The following is a 15,691-nucleotide window of genomic DNA, read 5'->3' as shown; positions in this document are numbered from 1 at the left end:
GCTTCTAGAATGTCCTTTGTAGCCACCCCTCTTAGAAAGGCTGTGGATGTGGCTATAGCTCTGGTGGAGTGTGGCCTGATATTGGCTGGCACACCTTTTCCATGGAAAGAATAACAGAATCTGATGCAGTGTCCAATCCATTTTGAAATTGTTTGGAAATTGCTTTTCCTTGCACTCCAGCAGCGTAAGCTACAAATAGTTGGTCAGACTTTCTGTTGGCTTTTGTTCTGTCCAAGTAGTATCGCAGTTGTCTGTGTATGTCCAAAGTGTGCAGCAGCTTTTCCCCTTTATTTTGAGGATTGGGAAAGAAGGTAGGCAGGTGGATTGCTTAATTTAGAGACACCCTGGATATCACTTTTGGCATGAATGAAGGATTGGTTCTTAAAGAAACTCTGTCCTGATGAAAGATGAGAAATGGAGGTACTGCCATGAGGGCCTGTATCTCCGAGACTCTTCTTGCTGAGGTAATTGCCAACAGGAAAACTGTTTTCCAGGAGAGAAATTGCAATTCTGAAGATGCTGCTGGCTCAAAAGGAGGAAGAGTTAATTTTTCCAACACGAAGTGGAGGTCCCATGCAGGCACTGGTGGTTTTCTGGGAGGTTTGATATTCTTATCCCTCTTAGAAACTGTCTTAGCAAAGGATGTGAAAACACAGGTGGATCACTGTTGTAATTTGCTGAAATTGCTGAAGCGTGTATTTTTATGGAGGAATATGAAAGTCCATTATGTAGCATTTCTGCCAAGTATTCTAATATCTGTGGGATGCTCATTACTGATGCATCCTGACCCTTGTTGGCATTCCAGATGTTGAATCTCTTCCATTTTGCTGAATAAGTTTTTCTGGTGGAAGGCCTGCGTGCTTCCAGTAAGATCTGTTGAACTTCCTTGGAGAGAGATATATAGGGAGAAGTCATGGAACCCTCCAAGCTGCCAGCTGCAGAGTTTGCAGGTTGGGATGAAACGCCCTGTAATTGTGCTGAGTCAAAAGCAGAGGCCATGGAGGCAGGGGCCACGGCTTGGTGCAAGTTATGCTCCTTAGTAATGGATACCAGTGCTGTCTTGGCCAGTCTGGAGCTATCAAAATGCCTTTCAGTTGTTCTGCTTTGATCTTCAGTAACACCTTGGTCATTAATGGTAGAGGTGGGAATGCATAGATTGTTAGAGAGTTCCAGCTGAAGGAGAGAGCATCCATTCTCCAGGCTTGAGGATGGTGTGTCCTCGAGCAGAACTTCTTCAGATGATGATTGAGGTGTGAGGCAAAGAGATCTATGTCCGGCCTCCCCCATGCATGAGTTATTTGTGAAAAAATGTCTGGATGCAACATCCATTCGTGCGGGTCCAAGATGTTTCTGCTTAGCCTGTCCGCCAGAACATTGTCCTTGCCTGGAACAAACTGGGATTGCAACTGTATGTTCAGTTTCAGAGACTTTTCCCAAAGAGTCATTGATAGTCTGCAGAGGGGGTAAGAATAAGTACCTCCCTGTTTGTTTATGTACTACATAACGGTGGTGTTGTCTGTCTTTATTAGCAGATGACCTTGCTGAAGAAATTTTCCGAAGGCCTCGATTGCATGAATTACTGCTAACATTTCTTTTTGACTGATGTGCAGATGCATTTCCCGGGGTGCCCATTGCCCTTGAATGCATCTGCCCTCCATGTGTGCCCCCCATCCACGATCTGAGGCGTCTGTTGTAATGGTTTGCTTTGTCTGAGGTTTGTTGAAAGACATGCCTTTGTTTAGCTGGCTTGCTTGAGCCCACCACAAAAATTCCTTTTGCAGACATGGAATGAGTGGAATAATTGCTTCTAAGTTGTGGCTGTGCTGAGACCATAAACTTTTTAGGTACCATTGTAGTTTTCTCATGTGTGGTCTTGCCAGTGGAATCAGTAGAATGCAAGATGCCATGAAACCCAGGGCCTGTAGGATTTTCCTTACAGTCATCTGGGTGAGTTTTGCTAGGCTTTTGAAGTAATCTGGTAATTGTTCTTGCTTCTCTTCTGTGAGGAAAGCCATTTGTGATTTTGTGTCCAGTTTGGCTCCTAGAAAAATTATTTGCTGGGATGGCAGTAGTCTTGATTTTTGAATGTTGACTGTGTATCCCAAAGCCTGTAGCAAGTGAATGACATAATTCAAGTTTTTTATCAAGGTTTGCTTGCTGTTCGCTTGTATAAGGCAGTCGTCCAGGTAAGGGTATATTTGTATCCCCTGGAGTCTGCAGTGTGCAATTACTGATGCCAGGCATTTCGGGAATACTCTGGGCGCAGTAGATAAGCCAAAAGGCAATGCTGAGAATTGATAATGCTCTGACCCTGCAAGAAATCTGAGGTATCTTCTGCAACTGTGTCTGATTGGGACATGCAGGTATGCCTCCTTGAGGTCCAGAGTAACCAGCCAAGACCCCTTACCCAGCATGGGAAGAAGTTGCTGTAGCGTCAGCATTTTGAATTTTGGCACAATGAGAAAAGTGTTTAGAGCGGACAAATCCAGTATAGGTCTCCATTGATTTTCTTTTCTTGGAACAAGGAACAGTCTTGAGTAGAATCCCTGGCCTTGTTCCTGAGGAGGAACCTTTTCTATTGCTTTGATTTGTAGCAACTTTGAAACTTGTATGAGTGCCTCTGCCCTTTGATTTTGTGGCAGGTTTGGCATACCTTGTCTTTTTGGTAAAGTATGGAAGTGGAACCTGTAACCTTGGTCTATTATGTCCAGAATCCATTTGTCCTTTGTTAAAACGTGCCAATTTTTTGAAAATAAGGATAATTTTCCGCCTAAAGGTGCTTCTCTTTGAGCCTTGGTCGGCGGTGTCAAAGTCAAGTCATTGTGATTGTCCCTGTGGGGCAGTAGAAGTCCCTGCGCCACTTCTCTGATTAGACGGTTGCCATTGGCGTCCCCTGTAGGAGCCTCGGTATTGCCCTCTCCCTCGGGCACGCCTGTTTTTCCCCCTTTGGAACTTGTCAGTGTCTGGAAAGGACCAATTCTTCGAAGGCCAATTCCTGCTGAACCTTGGTGGCTGAACCTGGAGGAAATCTTTGACTGTTTGCACTGATTTAGCCTTTTCCTCAATTGATTTCAACACATCCTGAGCAAAAGCACCAAATAGCTTGTGTTTTTCCAGAGGTGCATCTAGAAGCTTTACTTTAACATGATCTGGCAAAGCCTGTTCTTTCAACCAAGCATGTCTACGTATGACGGCCCCTGTCGTAGCTGCCCTACATGAAGCTTCCAATGCATCATAACCACACTGAAGAAAATGATTGCTAACCTGCTGTGTATTATGAACCAAATCCTGCAAGGCCTTTCTATCTAAAGGCTCAGGAGAGGCTAACTTTTTCTGCAAATCATCCATCAAGAAATCCTGATACTGAAACATATGAAAAAGACAATTATGGGCCCTCATGGCAAGGGTGGTTGAGGTATAAACTTTTTTGCCCCACCTCTCCAGGGACCTAGATTCCCTGTCTGCGGGCAAAGGATTTTTGACCGTGGAAGTGGCCACTCCTTTGGGCCCCTGGGAAATAGTTTCCAGATCAACAGAATGGGCCTTAAAGAGATGTTTATGAGTTTCAGTAACCCTGTAGTATCTGTCTGGCTTGACAGGAGCAGGAGGCAGAGAATCAGGAGAAGCACTCGAGAATGAGTACACATCATCCAATACATCTAACACTGGTGGGATAGCTAAAGGCCTGTGCTGGGGTAACTTAAGGAAAGTACGAAGCAGTTTCCTGGAGTCGGAGAATTCCTGGCCCTGCCACTGAAAATGCTCTCTCATGGAATGGAGAATTTCCCCGAAAGAAATATTCTCAGGAGGAGAGGCAGAACGAATAGATTCCTCAGCATCAGAATCCTCGTAGGCCTGGAAAGATTCTTCCTGGGCATCTGAGTGGTCTGAGTCACCAGAGGCTTCATCTGAGGAAAGGTTATCTGCCTGCTCAACCCTAGGCTTTTTGTCTGAAGGCGGCTGAGAACCTCTGTCAGGATGAGCCTGGGAGCCTCTGATTAGGGAAATTAGATCTGCAGCTAAAGTCATGATCTGTTTATCAGAAGTGGGACCCTGAGAAAAAGATTTAGGAGGGTGAGACTTAGCCTGGCTGGCAGCCTTAGCACGTGTGAAGGCCTTGATGGACATAAACACTGGAGGCCTAGCTACCCCATGTGCTGGAGTAACTTTGTCCACCGGTATGGTCTCAGGCAAATCCTGGGCTTCGGTTTCAGGTGGAAAATCAACAACTGGCACCGGGGTAGGCTCCGGGGCAGAAGTAAACGGTAAAGTGGTGTCGTCAGTCTAGAGCGGTAGAATTACCGCCTCTGAAGAGGCCGATGCACTCGCGGTAGGTTTTGGCGTGGTGTCGGTGGAAGTCGCGGGCCGAGAATGTCGGTCCCGGTCCTTCCGTTTTTTGGAAATATGTGTTGTCGGTTGATCCGACGGCATGATATAGGAGTACTTTTCGCCGAAAAAGTCTTCAGCAAATTCTGCCCGGCGCCTGAGTGTGCGCTTATTGAAGCAAGCACAGGCAGCACAGGCCGAGACGTCGTGGTCTGGGCCAAGGCAGGGAAGGCAGTAAGAATGGAAGTCCTTATGAGGTATTTGTTTACCACAAGACAAACAGTTAACTTTTACAGTTTTATCTGACATCGGCTGAGGCAAGAAAAGGCTCCCCAACTTAGCTTTTTGATGACTTCGGTACTGAAAACACAGGAGCTGGCCGACCGGCACTTGCGAACTGCTTCTGCTTCGGGCACCGCGCGGCAAGAAAGACTGAAGAAGATGGCGTCGGCTGATGCTTTTATACCCCAGCCGCTCTGACGTCGGGGAAGAGGCGACATCAGCCAACGCCGGACCCAGACTTTGGAATCCGGCCGACCGAAGGGCTGCCTGAGGCAGGACAACCCATATGTAAGGACTGCAGTTGCATTCTTGAAGGACATCATCCCAGGGGTAGCAATGTTGAAGGCCAATGCGGACTTAAACTGTCAATCATAGTCATTAGTCATAGGTTCATACTAAGCTAACTGCCCTTGCGAGCCATTTTAAGCCTAGCCAATTATCCCTTGTGAGACTCAAACCCTACACCTTGTACTTGTAAGGCAAACACCTTAACCATTAGGCCAGCCTGGCCACAGAAAGCATGGGAATGAAGCCATAAACCTGAGGGCCCACAGAAAGTCCATGGTGGTCACTGATTCAAGGACAAAGACTGGAAAAAGTCAGAGAGGCAGGACCTTGTGGACCAGCAGGGATATCACTGGACAGACTAGACCCTACAAAGGGAAACCTGAGCCTGGGGAGTCTTTAGATTTTTGAGCATTTATAAACCCCAGGCTCGGAACTAGTGAACTGGAGATCTTTAAGCAGAACCTAGGAGGAAGCTCAAATTAGCAGATCTTCCACACAAGGAATGATACAAACCCTCTCATGCTGCAGAAACAACCCTCAATTCAGAAAGACCTGGAGCTGAGTTGGTAGAGGTCCATAATTAAGTCTCCAAGTGCCCTCTTTCCTAAGGAGAGCCAAAACATACTTGGTGAGGAGTCTGGTAGTTAATGGCCCTACAAGATAAAGGAACTGTAATATAAACCTTCTTGCCTAGCCTCTCCATGGCCCCACTATCCTTGTCAGACAAAAGCAGCTTGCTTGAGGACAAAAGCCTGGCAGGTTTGTCAGCTGCTGAGAGAGCATTCAGGAGGGCAGGGGGAGACTACCTATACGAATTCACAATCCCTTTCCTGGATGACAGAAGCTTTGAGATCAATCCCACTTAAAGAATTTCTTCATACAGTAAGTGTCCCAAAAGAGAACCTGGACTAACATCTTCCTCAAATCATAAATGGGAAGGGGATATGGGAAGCCAAGGACTCTTCCCCACAGTCCTGATCCTTAGAGGAGTCAGATGTTTGTAGAATCTGCAGTAGCCACTAGGCAGTCATCTGGGAATTCACTAGCCTCGAGAGAGATGTCCAGGCCAGTATCAGGCCCAAGTTGTTTGACCCTTTTCTTGGCAGATGGCAGAGCCTCATGACAGGAAGGTTCCTCATAGGAGCCTGAGCCAACAGCTTAAGATGCTGGTTTTCTAGGTAATGAGACAGCAGAGAGATGACTACACAGGGTCTTGGGGACAAAAACTTGGCAAACTGCTTGGCCTGGAAGCACAGACGTTCTTTAGTGCACACTTCCCATGTCATTTTTCCCACGCCTTGCGCATACATGTGATGTACTGCACATACGGATGCTAAAGGCTTTAGTATACTGGCCAGATGTTGAGCTATCTTTGCCTTTTGTATACTGGCCAGATGTTTGGCTATCCTTGGCCGGAGATGCTATGTATCAGAAGGCAGCAAAACGGATATGGAAGCACATGTCCGCATTCTCCCACTGAACACAATGGTTCATCCTGGAAGGCATCTGCCCCTTCACAGTCCCCTACAGATTCCATTTCTTGAAGCCTTTCAGGGAAGGAATCCACTTTTTAAACAAACCGAGGTCAAGAGCCTGCATTACACCTTAAGCCAAGACCAATAAAATTACATCTATCCAGATTAACTGATAATTAGTTTTGTGGAAACACAGACCATCACTGCCAATTATATGTAAACTCTGGTTAAGCAGCGTCATGGTATCATGGTCACAACCCCCCCTCCCCCATGGCCGATAAAAGTGACTACCATGCTCACTGAAGGGAACCCATGATCATAACAAGGGCAAATAAACTTCTACTGGATAGATCATGGTTACACACTTAGAATCAGTACTACAACTACAATGTGAAAACATGTTGATATACTACAGAACCAGTAACTAAAATTTACACTTGCCATGTCTATAACAGAGAAGCAACAGTTCAAATCCTTGCTGGATTTGGATGGTGTAAACTACAGTATTACCAGCACATGAAGTCAGAATGTAGCTCTGCAAACCACTGGGAAACAGCAAACAAAGATCGGAGCAAAGAATCATGAAGACCTTGTTTAGTGTAAATTTAAACATGCAAGGCAACACAAGGTGTTACCCTCCATGAAACTCCTCTATCTTAGTGGAGATAACATGCCACTCAATTTTCCAACAGACTAAAATAAGGTGTTAAATACACTATGAGAATGGGGGACTAGTACTTGGTTCTGATCAGTTCCAGTATAACTGAATACTGCAGTATTCCGTATATCATCTGCAGGCTTGCAGAGCACTTGTCTGTGTCAAGCAACTGCTTTGTGGACTGGTATCAGTTTCTATGGGATGTCTGCAGCTGGAAACTGCTGAACGATCCCATGTTGCTGGGTGTGCCAGGTCAACAGGTTCAGATAGATGAATACCTACTTGTGAAGGCAAAATATAACCTCGGTCGAGCCTTGACCAAAAAGGACCGGTGGGTATTTGGTATATACGACTACAGTCTGAAAAGTGGCTACCTCACCTTAGTTGAGAAAAGGGATGCCGTCACTTTACTCCCAATTACCAAACGGCATGTCTTACCGGTGACAGTGATTGTCTGACGAATGGGCTGCATACAGGGACATTTGTGAACTGTCCGGGATGAATTATACCCACCTCACTGTCAACCACAGTAAGAATTTTGTAGACCCCAGGACAGGTGCACATACAAATGCTGTTGAGGCCATGTGGTCTCGATGCAAGAAACAGCTGAAATTGTATGCCAAAAGTCTGTACTTAAAACTATGTTTAAAAAAAAAAAATTGTTCTCTTGGAGCTTCTCTCTCCGGGCCTCCCTTGAAAATGAAATGTGTAATCCAGTTGGACTCTCCCGGTCAACAAATGTAAAATAAAATGAATGGGACTCTGAGGCATATGGCGCACAGTCATGTAGAAGAGTTCCTGAGGCGTGAAAAATACAGCAAACAGGATGAAGTAGTTCCAGTGCCTAGTTGGACATTTAGAGCACGAGGATTTGCATGAACTGGAACTGGGTGGCCGAAATCATAGCGGCTAACATGTGCACGTTACCTTTTATTTACGGTGATTTAATACAGTGGATCTGTTTCAATGTTTCATAGGTTTATACTAGGCTATCTGCCCTAGGGCATTTATAAGCCTAGCCCGAAGTTATGTGGCTTTCACCACCCCTTACGTTTGAAAGGTACTATGCCCATTAGTTTACCATGCCTCTGTCCAGCAGTGACACTGCGGTGATCCCCGGGGTAAACCTGCGATCTCCCATCCATTAATCAAGATTTCTCTTGAACAGGGCCAGCGAGGTGCTCTGCCTCACATGTACCGGGATTTTGTTCCACAGCATAGGGAGTCTCTGGGTGATGAATCTGTCCCTCCAGCACGTCCTATGTATAACTGTGTTAAGGTTTAAGTCTCTTCCTCTTGTATTTCTTATGGATTTAGATTTTCTGAGGTGGAGCATGTTGGTGCTTGAACTGCTGATTGTCATTGGTTCTGTTGCTAGCTATACTTTGTATTTTGTGACTAGTTTGTATGTGTGATGTAGTAATAAACTGCATGGCTTTTACGCTACTTAAACCGGGTTTACATTTTTATTTACGGTTTCTTGAACGGGTGCTTTGCGCCTTTTTCTGTGATTGAAAAAGCATGGAATTTATTGTAAAACTGCGCCAATAAACTTTTTCAGGCAGCTTAGACAGGTCATAAATATTCATACCTCGGCACGGCGGGGAGTGTGAATTCATGCGGAAGCTGGCTCCGCATAGCTGGAGGAGTTGGGCGGGGTTTGCTACCGCGCATCCTACGAGGTACTACTTTTAGATTACCATTAAAACACCCAAATACACGCAGAATTATGAATGAACCAAATAATGCCACCATAGGCTGCAGGTGTGAATTCCGACAACCACAAAGTAAATCAGAAATGCAATTAACAGTTCCAGGATGCTCTGCCATAGTCAGACTTAATTTCGCTTCAGCTGGTTTTGTCATGGTGCCTCCAGCTACGGGAGCAAACTGTTAACCAGAAGCACTGCAATTCGGCCTTTTAATGTCATCATTCATTGGCAAAGAGCTCCTGTGTGAAAGGAAAATTGCCCCCTTTCATTTACTACAGATTAGCAACCATCTTGTACACAAAAATACCAATTATTCTCCAAGTATACACACAAACCAGATCCAAACAGAAACGGTGTGTTTACTGGGTGGTGCCTTATGCCATTTCTGTAAACTAACAACATACAAATAATATAGAACTATTACGTTACAAAGATGTGCATATGCCGTTAGCTGCGCAGCTCGTACTTATTAAGGTACCCTCTCTCGATAAAGAGTGGGTGACAGTACTTCCTAACTTCTAAAACTACACTCAAATGACCTTGCTTATTTAAATTTCATAATCGATTAACCACGCTAGTCAGCAGGCCCTTATGTGCACTAAACTGCGGCAAAGGGAAAAAAAAGTTAACGAGGGAGGGGCGTCACAGGCCCTGAGCAGCCTAGACGTTGTTCCGAAAGAATGACACTGGAACAAAGCTCGTGGCGGCATTAAAGTTGCAAACCCCACAGCTTTTATAAAAAAAAATTTAGAACTATACACGACCCCATTTGTGAATCCGTTTACGTAACTGAAATCCCAATTCTGGCTATAATTAAGTACACTGCAGTAAACAAATTCTGTTAACAATGCATGCCCGCCATTCACATACCGGTAAACATTTAGCCGAAAGCATAATACAGCTGTGCGACATAATATTCTATACACAACGAAGGTGCTTCACTGCACAGCGCCCAGCCACCAACCTTTACTTTACCACAGACCGGAGACACAAACTAATAGATGTAACATGCTTTGTATTAACCCCACAGTACCAGACTGTTGTAAACCCGCAGCCGCGCTCAACGTACTCCCACTGAAATCCACTTCCTAACAAAACCATTTCAAAATAAAGTTATGGCGGCTCCTAGTTCTAGGCCCACTGGTTCGTACGCCAGGATATTCTCACAAGACACTACTTAAACCTTCATCTTTGACTACAGGAATAAACCATTCTCTTCTAATCCCCTCGGTTTCCTTACATTCACAACCTCCTACCTTGAACTCTCTTCCCTCCCCAGAACCAGATATGACGATTAAGAAGTAATACCGCCCACATAAACACGCTTCGACAGTTTCCTTCCCACTATGGTATTTTTCATGTGTATTAAACTGTTATTGAATGATGCGAGCAAGATAAACTCCTTTTTGGGTGAAGCGTTACCACTATGACTGTGGTGTCTGTAAGGCTAGAAGTAGGTACACTCGCTAATCAAATGAGTAAATTTTTTCCTGAATATGCCTTTAAAACATATAAAAGCCTCATGTTTGTGCTAAGCTGCTGTTTGTCTAGTGGCGGTTAGTGGTGACGTCTATACAGTGTATGCAGCCACATGAAGTTGAAATTTCCCTTTTAAAAACTACTTCATAACTGGAGCGACCAGTTTTCCTGGTGAGCGGTATTTCCGCATTAGTTACGGCTATTTAGCTCCACATTACATTATTAAAGCATCCATGAGTATGGCCACTGTGCATTACACCAAGAAAGCACACATTCCTTGTCTGATTGCAAACATTCTCCTCTCCTAGCTCTGTACCTAGCTTGGTAGACATGGGCATCCTGAGATGATGTAGCAATTGCATTATGTACACTGTCAACCACTTAATCCTGGAACAGACAAATAGAATATATGAGAGATGTGTTTGGTCTATGCTATATACCGTTCACAAATTTTGGAATTTGTACTTGTTAACTGTTATGCATTGTACTGATGTCCACAAATTTTAGATTTTTACTATTTATTTATCTTTATTTATTTTCCATTTGTTTAGCAGTTAGCCCAACTGTTTTCAGCAGAGGCATGGGGAGGAAAGTTCCAGTTACACAGTAAAAGTACCATTATCTCTCATACCAAGTACCATTATCTCACCAAGCATTATGTTCACATTAGCTAAATATACAACTACCAAAGCGCTTCTCTTTTCTAGTCTCATATTTTTTCTCACCTCATCTTGCGTCTTAACCACACTTACACATCAAACTTGTTCTCACCTTCACTATCCTTATCAACAAACAACCATTCAACCACCTAATACTCCTCAACAGCACATAAATATAACTTCCACACCAAGCTACCTTAATTCAAAGTACCACAGACTAGCCCACATTAAATATAAAAAATACAATAACCAGGAAAGTTCTATATCTAATCAGTAATACACAAAATCCATTACTTAGACTGAAAAGGCTATCCTTAAAAGATGGAGATATCCACCCTAATCCAGGCCCAGCCAATGTCTATACCTCCAGCTCTCAAACTCCACATCCCACCACCTCACTGTCCCCTACCAAACTTCCCAACACACTCCTAGTTGCCCATCTCAATGTCCGAAGCTTAAATAATAAAGTGGCCCACCTCCATGCACTCCTGGATATATACTCCTTTGACATCCTCTGCCTAACTGAAACATGGTTGAAACCTGGAACCCATGATAATGAAATCACACCTCCAGGCTATAATATACTGAGATGTGACCACAACAAAAGAAAGGGTGGAGGAGTAGCAATCCTATTCAAAGAAGGCCTAGTAATCACCTCTTCACCCTCCAACCCTCCTTTGGAAAATAATGCTGAAACACTCATTTCTAAGATACAGATCAATTCTAACAAATCCATAAACATTATCTGTGTCTATTTACCTCCTGGGAATAACATCACTACACTAGAGAATATACTTTGCCGGGTCAAATCATCCTTCCCTCAAGAAACAATAATCCCAGGAGACTTCAATATTGATTGGAAGAACATCAATACTGACCATCCTACTTCCCATATTAACCTTCATGGTTTCTCTCAAACTATTACCACCCCCACTAGAAATAACAAACCAAATAAAAGACTGGATTCTTATAAATAACTTTCAACAAACTTATAAAGTAGGGACCCTCCCAGACGATGTAAGTGACCATTCTCTCACCTACATAATTAGGGAAAAAATTAATATTACCCAACCCACTATATTCCGTTCAATTCGGAGCAACAAACAATTTAACATACAGCTATTCCAAAGTGAACTTACTGCTTGTAATTGGTCTCCCCTAAGAACACTACCACTTGAAGATGCTGTCAAATACTTCAACTCTAAATTCCTAACTATCCTAGACCAACATGCACTTAAGCGTACCATTCTAATTAGATCAAAACCAGCTCCTTGGCTATCTAAAGAAACCAGGCAAAAAATCTTACTCTGAAACAAAACTTGGGATAGGTGGTGAACTACCAAACTTACAGCAGACCAACAAATTTTTAAACCGCTGAGAAACGCAACAGAAAAAGCAAAACTCTCAGATAAAAAAAAAAAATTCTACTATAAAATGCAGAAAACACAGCAATATAATCCATAGACATTTTGGGCTAATATCAATAGACTCATGAACCCTGGGCACTCCAGTACACCAAGTCGAACAGACACTAATCTCAAAACCCCAAGCGAAATCGCCAATACTTTTAACTCATTCTTTACTGAGACCATAGAATCCCTGGCCAGCCAACTATCCCTTGACAACTCTAGCTTTCTTATCCCCAATAATAGCCCTATTCCCAATTTCAAATTACAACCCATCTCTACCAAATTTATCCTCAAACTCATCCAAAAACTGAAGCCTTGTACTACTCCTGCTGTCCAGATCCCAGCTGAATATTTGCAAAAAGCAGCTACAGCTGTAGCCTATCCCATATCAATTCTTATAAATAGAGCCATAAATGAAGCAACCATACTAGACATATGGAAAATTTCTTACATCATTCCTCTACATAAAGGAGGTAACTCAAACAACTACTCCAAATACTGACCAATAGCTTTATTATCCCCATTAGTTAAAATCATGGAAAAAGGCATTCATCACCAGCTACTGAACCATTTAATTCAGCATAACTTACTAGCCAATACCCAACATGGTTTTAGACAATTCCACAGCACCACTACTGCCCTTCTTTCCTTCACTGACTCTATCAACAGAAACCGCAACAATAATACTCTCGCCTCAGCTCTCTTCTTAGATCTTTCAAAAGCTTTTGACATGGTGAACCACCCTTTGCTTTTAAATATACTAAAGTCACTTTCTTTTGACTCGCTAGCTATGCAATGGTTCTCCTCCTACCTCAGCAACAGGCAGCAGCGGTGCTCTGGGAAAATAATCTATCATCCCTCCTGCCTGTGTGTCCCCCAGGGATCAATTCTAGGCCTTCTACATTTCTCCATTTTTATAAATGATCTGCAATTAGCTATTCCACAAGCTACTTGCATACAATATGCAGATGATTCTACACTCATCTGTACAGCTAAATCTTCTTCTGAACTACAATCCATAACTCAGAAGGTGTTTAACACAGTAGACTCATGGTTTTTAAAATGTTGTCTCCTCTTGAATCCCCAAAAAAAACAAACTCTTACTCTTCTCTCCTACCCGCATGTCTACACCACTTGACTTCTCAGTCATCTCTAATAATGGCACCCTCATTTCACCAGAATCCTACACTAAAACTCCTTGGAATTACAATAGATAACAACCTTAACTTTGACATTCACATTAACAACACTATAAAAAAGTTAACAGAAGACTGGGCTCACTATATAGGATTAGACCCTTCCTCACCTGTACAACTAGAACTACTATTGCCCAATCTCTTCTAATCTCCATACTGTTCTATGCCTCACCAATCTACACTAACCTAATGAAAAGCAATTTGCTCAAACTAGCAAGCTCCTATAATAACATCGTCAGATTTATCTCTGGTAACCCCTTCAGAACCCATCACTGTCACAATCTAAAACAACTTGGATGGCTTGAACTACAGAATCAGCTTCAATTTAACCAACTTACCATAGCCCATAAGATCCTCTATGATCCAAACAAAACTCCAATTCTCTCCAACCTTATAATCCCCTATAAAAATCTCAATACCTTACACTCTTCGAATAAACTATTAGTTAGCATAAACATGTCCAACAGCTTGGCAGGTGACTCACTCTTTTCGAACACAGTTGGTAAAAACTGGAACCTTCTACCTAGTGAACTTACATTACTTCCTTCCCTACACCTCTTCAAACAAAAACTCAAATTACACCTTAAAACACACTGGCTATGCCCTTGTAGTAACCCTGACTAGATTTTCACCTCTGTTTATAACACTTCCTTGTGTATAACACTTCCTTGTTTATATACTAATCAAGATATGATTGTTTAGCTGAAACGAAAAGTTAACAGCAAAACTACTGTAACATCTAAGTATTTTTCTCATCTGAAAAGTCACATCCAATTTTCTGTTTTTTTGTCATTTTATGTACAACATAACATATTTGATTTAATTGCTATTTACTATTTTACTGTTATTTACTACCTAGTTAAGTACTATTTGTAAGCTAATTTATGGTAATCTTTAACCTTGTTATAACTGTGGTTAGTTTGGAGCTTTTCTCCCCGGGCCTCTACTGAAAATGGACATATATCCAATTAGACTAGCCCAGTCAACAAATGTAAAATAAAATAAAATAAAAAAAAAAATTATAAAAACTATGTTTGTGTGACCTTACTTTAATACTTTGTAAGTATCATAGTAACTTGTACTATTTCTGGAGCTTTTCTTCTTGGGTCTCCACTGAAAACGTCTATAAATAAACAGTCACACACTGACACTGGAGACAAGACTCTGACATACAGGCACAAAGCAACAAACAGGCTGTCAGCAAGAAACACACACGCATAACACTCACCGCACCTACAAAGGACCAGACACATAAACCCACATGTGCAGAGGTTCTCAGATGTAACTTACCCAAACCTCAAAGACCTCACGGGTGCAGTCCTCAGAAATTCTGCATGGACACAAACAAGACAATTTGCATCACAACACAACACCATATCTCATTGTCTGACCTACCAAACACGTAAGTTGAAACACCCCACAATACAACATTTTGATCACTGGAGACTCCTCTCTGAGACACACTGCTAGATAAGGAGAAAGTTACAGTTAACTGCCTTTAGGGGCCAGGATCCACCAGATCATGCAAACACTCAAGTCACTTACCCCGAAGTTCCAGTATGATTCAGTCATAGTCCATGTGGACATAAATTACCTGAGACATAGCTCCTTCAACTGTATGAAGAGAAACATGATTGAGCTCTAGGAATATTTGTCACAGGCAGGTGTGAGCCTAGCATTCAGCAGCATTCTACTATTTGCAAGGATGATGCCATAATACCAACAAAAAATATTTGCCTTTAACAATTGGCTTAGCTGCTAGTGTCATTCTAAAGGGATCCGCCAGGGAGAACATAGTTGACAGACCACGCTGCTTTGCCAGGGATGGTCTTCATCTGTCACCACTAGGCTTTCTGATATTGGCTAAAACATTATTCACCCCTACAGTTTTTTTTTTTTTAAGCATTGCCAAACAGACAACTTTCAAATATTGCTGAATCTACTCTATCTATGGTTTTATGGACAAAAATGTGTGGTATCTGCAGAGTTAAATAAAGAGCTTTGTACACTGTTTTTGCTGGGTGCGATCTCTGCTTATTTCGTCTTGTTTTTGGTTACTGGTTGTTTTTGGCGGAATATCTCCAGGTTGTTTTATTATTAGTTTTTCATTTGGAGATGGAGAGGGCAGCCAATTCCCCTCGACAAACGGATGAGAGGAGGGATTATTTGGGTGAGACCCATAGGCTTGTCAGACAGCTATTGCAATT

At 42.7% G+C, this 15,691-nt stretch overlaps 1 protein-coding gene and 1 non-coding gene across 2 annotated transcripts in view; one reads left to right on the top strand and one right to left on the bottom strand.

The window, feature by feature from the left end:
• LIAS (lipoic acid synthetase) overlaps nucleotides 1-15,691 on the top strand; it is a 917,328-nt gene that overhangs the window by 822,982 nt on the left and 78,655 nt on the right. The window lies entirely within an intron of this gene.
• LOC122795210 lies at nucleotides 8,855-8,971 on the bottom strand. Its single transcript, XR_006363801.1, has one exon. It is a non-coding gene; the product is annotated as a small nucleolar RNA SNORD89 (small nucleolar RNA).

The sequence above is a fragment of the Protopterus annectens genome, chromosome 2.part1 (assembly GCF_019279795.1).
Source record: "Protopterus annectens isolate FY-2018-M chromosome 2.part1, PAN1.0, whole genome shotgun sequence".
Lineage (NCBI taxonomy): Eukaryota > Metazoa > Chordata > Ceratodontiformes > Protopteridae > Protopterus > Protopterus annectens.
Note: the sequence above shows the minus strand (reverse complement) of the source record. Positions and strands in the feature narration are given on the sequence as shown.